Raw genomic sequence first — 8,000 nt, forward strand, 5'->3', positions numbered from 1 at the left:
CAAACCGACCATCAAGAAGAAAGGTCTATATACTCCTATGCCTACACCTAGTCGACCTTGGGAATCCATCTCCATGGATAACATGTTGGGCCTTCCTTCTACTAAGCATGGAAACGACTATGTTTTCGTGGTCATCGAAAAATTCTCTAGGATGGCCATTCCGACGGCCTGCAAGAAGAGCATCATAGTAGAAGCCACTGCTAAGATCTTCTTTGAAGGGTGTGGGAACACTTTGGGATCCCACAATCCATTATTACAGACCATGACAATAGATTCCTAAGTGCATTTTGGTCAAGTCTCTGGTCAATGTTGGATACAAACTTACTAAGTCCACGACTTTCCATCCCCAAACTGAGGGATAAACAAAGATCATCAACATGATGATCATACACATTCTTCGCATGTACAACTCAAAGCATCCACACACATGGGATGAAAGCCTCCCCTATGTCCAACATAACTACAACCGAGCTCTCCATAGCTCAACGGGCCACATCCCATGTTGTTTCTTTTTCTAGCGCCTATAGCAAAAGTGCTTCAGGATATATGAAATCTTCCTAGAGACAACCTCAGGTTGAAAGGGGAGACTAGTGCCTAAGACATCTTAAAGAGTGCTTGACAGTTTTATATTAAAGACTTGCAACACTCCGGCTGGTCACGAATAATGCAAATGGGATTTGATTCAGAATCATTCATAAAGGTATAATATGTGAAGTAGTTTGTACATAGGAGTACTCAGGAAATAATATTCAACTCACAGGTGGCCAAATCAGATTAGGACTGTGCAACGATTTAATTGTTGAAACATAGGTAATGGGAGAAGACAATAGAAGAGGAGTCCATCATATAAAGCTTAAGGTCTAAGAATTCATATATCAAGACTCAAAGAGGAACGAGTGAGAGAGAGCGCTGTGAAATGCTAAGATGCATCGAGCGCTTTTTAAAGATTTGATTTCCACCATGAAATAAGAATTATCCATCAATGTTTTGATTTAAATGAATCTGCATCTAAAGGGAAATACAACTAGGTGCTACTTGACATGCAACCTGTGAATAATTTTAACATATATGATAATAAAGAGAGAAGAGAACATATAACAAATCTAATAGGTTGTAATCACCTTATGGTGTTGTTCTTTGCTTGTAGCTTCGGCGGGCTATCCTAGATAGCCTCGCCTTGGCTTGGTCCCTTGTTCTATGGTTTGGGGGCACCTTTTTCTTGCTTTGGATTTGTAGATCCAAAGTCCTGCTTCTTCTGTTTAAAATTCTTCTCAATCTTTACAGCGTACCAATACGCCATGCCGAACAAGGAAATGTCCAGGAACACCATCTCGTCCTGGATGTACTTGTGTAGATAGTCGCAATACTTGAGCACCAAATGCACTCAGTATCCTTGATACCCAACTTCGTGTGAAGGGTATCGAAAATATTTGTGAACTCTGGCACATCTTGGTCTCTTCCCTGCCATAGCGTGGTCCACTTTATGTATTTATCTTCATAGATCCCAATAGGGTAATACTATTCCTTGATGGCGTCTCGGAAAGAATTCCAAGTGGGTGCAGCTGAAAACAATGAGGGTTCACTCTTGTCCTTTTGTTCACATTAGGTTTCCCACCAGACCTTGACGTGTGGAGTGACTTTGAGAAGTGAAAACGTAATCTTTTCCCAATTGGAAAAGTCATTAATTGAGAAATATCCTTCCAATAGATTTAACCATTTATCTACGATGTCTGCATCTATCAGGCTTTTGAATATGGGAATATTGAATTTAACTTGTACCTTAAAAGGAGTGGCACCTCAAGAGTTGCATGTGGGTAGCCTTCGAAGGATCTGGGCAAAGTTATCCATCATCGCATCCCTCTGTTGCTCAAGGGCTTCCTCGAGCAACATTTTGAAAGGATCTCCTACTCCCTTGTCTTTATTTTCTTCTGTCATGGGAGGTCGTTGGGTTTTGCGAGGTTGATCCTGCAATGGTTCAACCAGATCGAGCCCTAACTCCTTATACCTTGACCTTATTGGGGACATGCAAAGAAAAATAGAGAAAGAGCATACTGCTATGATACTACTGATCCAAACTTAAATAGGAATGCAACAACTTGCAGATGTAATCATAAACATAGAGATGCAGCAGAAAAACACTTCATTTCATTAATAGAAAAATATTGAACTATGCTTACAAACAGAATGGAAATAAGATAGCTCGGGCGATGATAGCTTATCTCTGAGAAGAGATGTGGTGGCTAAGAGAAAACCCTAAAGAATCAAAACCGTAACCCGAGGAGATGTATCAACAAGAGTTTATAGGACCCATTGGGGTTAGTTGGGCAACCAACTTCTCGGGGTCATAACTTGGTCATATTATGTTCGCTGGATGCGTATGATACCTCGTTGGAAAGATTTGTCCGAGGACTACAACTGCTAATGTGATTTCTTTAGGAATATTTGGAGCAATTTTTCCAAAAAAAACATCATTTAGGGCCTCAAAACAGCTCCGAAAGTTTAGGACCTGAAAAACTGCCAAAAATAGTAAACTATGCTAAAATTAAGGAAACAGATGAAACTGACTGGGGGGTCTAGGTGGAATATTCGGGTGGCCACCAATATCCACCTGGATCAGGCATGTACTACATTTCTCTGGCTTGGAGTTATATGGATGTTGCATGCTTATTTTCCTATGCTAAATACTTCAATCAATGTTTCTGATAGTGGAGAGGGTTCAGAATCTCCTGTGTTTGGCTCCTTTAGTCTTACTTTCGTGTCTGATTGAAATTGGGCTTAGGGAGCCAATGTGTGTTTCTTTCTACCTTGGGGGCAGACTCGTATTGTCTCGCCTTTGTGTTTGGTCTCAAACGGGCTCAGGGAGCCTAGGTACGTTGTTTCATGTCGAGGATGGCAGACTCATTCCACTCACATTTATTTGATAGATTCAGGCCTAACGTTCACTATACATTGCCTCTATGTTGTGACAATTTGTCAGGTCCTCACTGCCATTGTAATTGTCGAGACCCCACACTGATAGGCTGCCCCAGGTTCACGGTTTGTACAATGTATTTCAAAGTTTCCATCAGCTCCACTTTTTCGCTAAGGAGCATCATGGCTCGCCCAACCTCCGGTGCTAATTCTTCTGGCATAGGTGGTCGAGGTCAGGAAAGGCAAGCAGGGAAGAGGGGAGGCAATGGCTAAGCCCAGGCTCACCAGCCGCAAGGTCGCGGTCGTAAATCAGTTGCTCAACTTACCCAAGATGCAACCCACACTTATCTGATAGGTACCCTAGCCCAGGTTAGGCAGTTAATTTAAAATTGGGAAGTAGATCTGAATCAACGTGCAGAAGCAAAGTTTCAATTGGAAGATTGGAGAGACCTGACTCCTGACCCGGGTCATTCTAGAGGCCACACTTCTCAGTATAAGAAAACCATTCACCTTTATTGGTTGATGAAAAACATTATGGCCAAGGATATAATGAACGCTCCAACTGGCTTCATTAATTCTGATCTTGGCTTCTAGGAAATTCAGAAAGAATTTCAACTTATACATTTCCAAATTTAGCAGCAGAACATCTGTCTCAGCCGCATAAAGAAACACATTCTGTGTTTTCCTCAGTTTGAATTGTCGGGTTCAAGTGTGAAGGACCCAACTCCAACAGATTCCTCTGATGAATAGCAATATGCTTGACTTTAGTTGCAACCATTTTTGTTTAATTTTATATGCTATATATGTTGGTTAGGCTCTTATGTTATATTTATTTAGCTCATAGATGGTTTCAAGACACTCAATCCTATAAGGCATTGTTAGACATAGTCAAACTACACTGTTTTTGGATGACTTATAATGTTGTTCAATGGACAACATACCTTGTTTCCCAATGGGTAGGTTAAGGCCACCAAACCCTTTGATTATAATTATAATTTGCTTTTGTTGAAAATGAATAAAAAAACTTACCAAACTTAAAAATAAAAATATTCTAAAATAAAATATATTTACTAGAGATGTTATATTAAAAAATATAATACACTAATAATTATATAACATATAAAATTTCGATTAATTATTTTTTTAAGTTGATATTTAATAACAAATTCTTCCAGCATGTGAGATTATGTACCAATGCTAATAATTATATAACATATCAAATTTCGATTAATTATTTTTTTAATTGATATTTAATAACAGATTCTTCCAAACTGTGAGATTATGTGCCAATGCTAGTCTTAAAGGTTATGTGCATTATTTTAATATGGCCATATCATCTACTAATGCTAGTCTTAAATCTTATAAACACTAATGCAACAAGATGGATGAAGATTATCAATCAAAACATATCTGAAGATTTTTAATATTCAATTTTTTCCAATTTCAAACAAATTATATAATGTTTTATATATAAAATGTTTCATACGATTTACTATAATAATATAAAGTAATAAATGAAATTTTATTTTACATTTACATTAATTGTTTTTCTTAAAAAGTTACAAACTAATATGAATAAAATAAAATTTCCTTAAATTAAGAAACAATTATAAAGTAATAAATGAAATTTTATTTTACATTTATATTAATTGTTTTTCTTAAAAAGTTACAAACTAATATGAATAAAATAAAATTTCCTTAAATTAAGAAACAATTATATGTATATATAATATGATGTTTTTTGGGGATAAAATTATAGTTTTTTTGTTATTTAAAATGTGTTTATGAATGTATAAGTAAATTTAGCACTTTAAAATAAACTTTTACAACATTTAGATTTACAGATTTCATAACTCAAATTTATAATTTTAACGAATCTTTTATAAAATTTTAAACAAAATTGACTAAAAATATATAACAAAAAAACCAAAATATAGAAAATTTAAATAAGAAAAAAATTGTTAATTATTACATTGGCCCTTAATTCACTTTCTCACAAAATCGCTCTTGCTTTGAGACATATACTTTTTTACATGAATGTAAACATGTGCATGCATAATTAGTGTAAAATTGTCCCATTGTAGTGGTTGATACAATGAGATGTTATCACCTCCAATCCAGTTTCAAATTTTATAGGGAACCTCTTTAACCCCTTATGGTGAGACTCAAATCATAAGACTCAAAAAATAATGTTAGATATACTCTTAGTTTCATCCAAGGCAGAGGAAATTGTAGATGCTCATGTCGATTCCACTCGGTGTGAGTGGCGGTGTTGTCATCCTCCCACAAACAAGCTCATCGACCATATCCTTCGGCATCATCTCAGTCTCCCTCGTAAATTCTTCCAATTTCACCCAACAATCTCTGCCAGAGTGGACTTCATCATCGGGACTGCATTCCCTCTTCCTGGTTGTGAGATTATGAAGAAAAATTTTCGCCATTACTCTTTGGGTTCTCTACACTGCTACATGTGTTATTTCTCCCTGAAACAACTTGGTTCAGGAAATTGATTCGCAACGGCTTCAGATTCCTCTGTGCCTAAATGTGGAGAGATGGCGCAGCATTGGGAAAGGAGGAAAATCCAGACAGGCCAGCTTGGTGAGAAGCGAACTGCTTTCTTTGGAATAGACCAGTAGGTTGCGAGCTTGTTTGAATGTTTACAGAGATTCGCACACACAAAGAAGGGTCTCGTCTAGTGCCGGTGAAGCATTCCAGACACAAGGGAGATCTAAAGGTCTAGGTATTCGACACCAGTCTTCATGGCGGAATATAAGGTCCGGGTTTGAGCTCATATGGCCTTATGTATCTCTTAATTGCATGGAAAGTATCTGTATTAGGTGTAGCTTTATGTTGTTTTGACTCGCCCTTTCTTCCTGCTCAGTTTCCTGGCATTGTCATCTGGGTATGCATTTTGGGTTCTATATCAGCGTTATATGGTCAGAATTGTTTCATATTCTGATGTTATTTGTCATTTCCATTTTCATCCTATATCGTATATACGCTGCTCACTGCACACCTCCTCCTAGGCGCCCATATGCATACTGGATATGATTCTTTCATAAGTTACTGTCTGCCAGAAACTCCTGGGGAGAACTCCTGTCTGTATTCATTTAGTTTTCATTTACTCTATCGAAAGTGTCATAACTCTTTCATTATTTCTCGGCCTTGTAAATACTTTGGTTTCCGTATATGCAATAACTGGTTGACATGTATGGGTTGTTATTGTTGTTATTGTTGTGACGGTATTTAGCTCCATTCCTTCCTTCTATCTGAGGTTTGGGGACTTTTGGCATTTCCACCTGATTCACCACCTCCATTATTCTCTCTGCAACTCGACTTTGGTTGTCTGTGTTTATCCAATACCAGATTTCGGTATTTCTTAGCGATATCATTATATCCCGGGGTGGTAGGTGGCTATATCTCCTAATACAGATCTTGGATCATGCCATATTAATCCATCTGCGATCTGGACTGTAATCCATGTGATGTGGGATTCTCGATTTCCACCCCATATCTGACAATTTATTATTTTAATCCAACAAATCCTTTTTATCCTGTTTTGGACGTTGTTATGCCGGCGTCTCCTTTAAGTGGACTTTATTCCACATACGTTTCTTTACCTTGAGGCTTGTGTATTTGTCAGTCTCGCACTTGGGCAGGTAATTCTGAATTATTCCTCATTAATGTGTCCATCTACCTACTGTCATTCTCCTCTGTCTCTAACATAGATATTTGTGCTAGTCTTATCTGTTGTGGTCGTTTGGGTCAGGGGGTATGGCGGTACTCGACTCATACACGTCGGCCCAGGGGGCTTTTATTAAGGCCACCATGGAGGCTGAGTCACGCAGGCAACTTGCTTCTGGCAGCGGGTGTCGGAGTGGCACACAGTCATTGGATGCCTGGCACAATATTTTAAGAGATGTTTCTGTGCCAGATGGAGATCATGCGTCCCTTGATCAGTGGGATGGCGCGCATGCAAGATTTGAATGATGATCTAAACATTGAGTTCGTTCTATTAAAGTCTCTTCCCTGCCACCCGCTCTGGTTTTCGACATTGAGAAGTTGAACGACTATATTATCAATCTGCAGAAACGTGCCCTTGTGGGTCGGTGGCATTTTTCGGGCATAGCCGCCCTAGCTTGTCCTAGCTGTAGTATTTCAACTGCATGAAGGGGGGTGCGGCACCACCACCCGATTTCTTTTCACCAATACTTTCAAGTGTGAACTACGCCTAACATTCCATACTTAGTTTATTTTTCACTTTTTAAGTACAAACATTCATAACATGACATAAACATTCATTTACACATCTTTCATCATCATTATTACTTTACACATATGCACAACGGAAATATAATGGGAGGGGAAACTCCCTGAAAATGAGTCTACCCACAATAATAATGATAATAGTTCAAATATACAAAATCATCTCTTGGAGAGGAACCCCAACTTCCTTCTCATAAAAATAGTCAATTTACACAATTTGGTCTGCCACCGTGCAGCCTACTTGAACTGTCGTTTGGAGCACCTACCCTTCACCGGGCAGAGGTGCCCACACCCGGGTTTCCCTCCGCACCCACCGTCATTCACCAATCGTTTCGTTCAACCAAACTCGTTGGTTGTTCAGACCTTCTCGCGTGCCCACCATGACTCCGCCTTCGCTCGTCGTTCACCCAAGCTCGTCAGGTCATTCAGGACTACCCATGGTGCCCACCAATTCGGCCTCGCCCTGTCGTTCCACTTGAACTCTTGTTCACGTTTACTGCGGGCGCACCACCCACCCAGGTCGCCTACCCATCTCGCACTCGCCGCAGGCGCACCGCCCAACCGGGGGTCACCCTGTCCACTCATCACGGCACCCACACTATCAGCTTGCCTGCCTACCGCGTCGACTGCCTGCATGCCTGTTCGCCTGCTCGACCTTCTTGTGGCGCATCTGCCCGCTCAACCTGCCTACGGCTCATCCGCTTGCCCGACCTACCTGCGACTTCGCCCATTCAACACTTCTGCGGCTATATTAACCCGACTTGGTGCTTCGGTCAGGGTACCTGCCTGCACCTCGCCCTTCGCCTTATGCATCCAACTTCCTC

General features: G+C 39.8%; 1 pseudogene; it reads right to left on the minus strand.

The window, feature by feature from the left end:
• The window catches only part of LOC149153264 (putative Histone-lysine N-methyltransferase ATXR5), a 35,184-nt pseudogene extending 27,372 nt beyond the window's left edge, over positions 1 to 7,812 (minus strand).
• Between the last annotated feature and the right edge of the window lie 188 nt (positions 7,813 to 8,000).

The sequence above is a fragment of the Pinus tabuliformis genome, chromosome 9 (assembly GCF_031772625.1).
Source record: "Pinus tabuliformis cultivar Carrire ecotype Pingquan chromosome 9, CPIR1, whole genome shotgun sequence".
Taxonomy (NCBI): Eukaryota; Viridiplantae; Streptophyta; class Pinopsida; order Pinales; family Pinaceae; genus Pinus; species Pinus tabuliformis.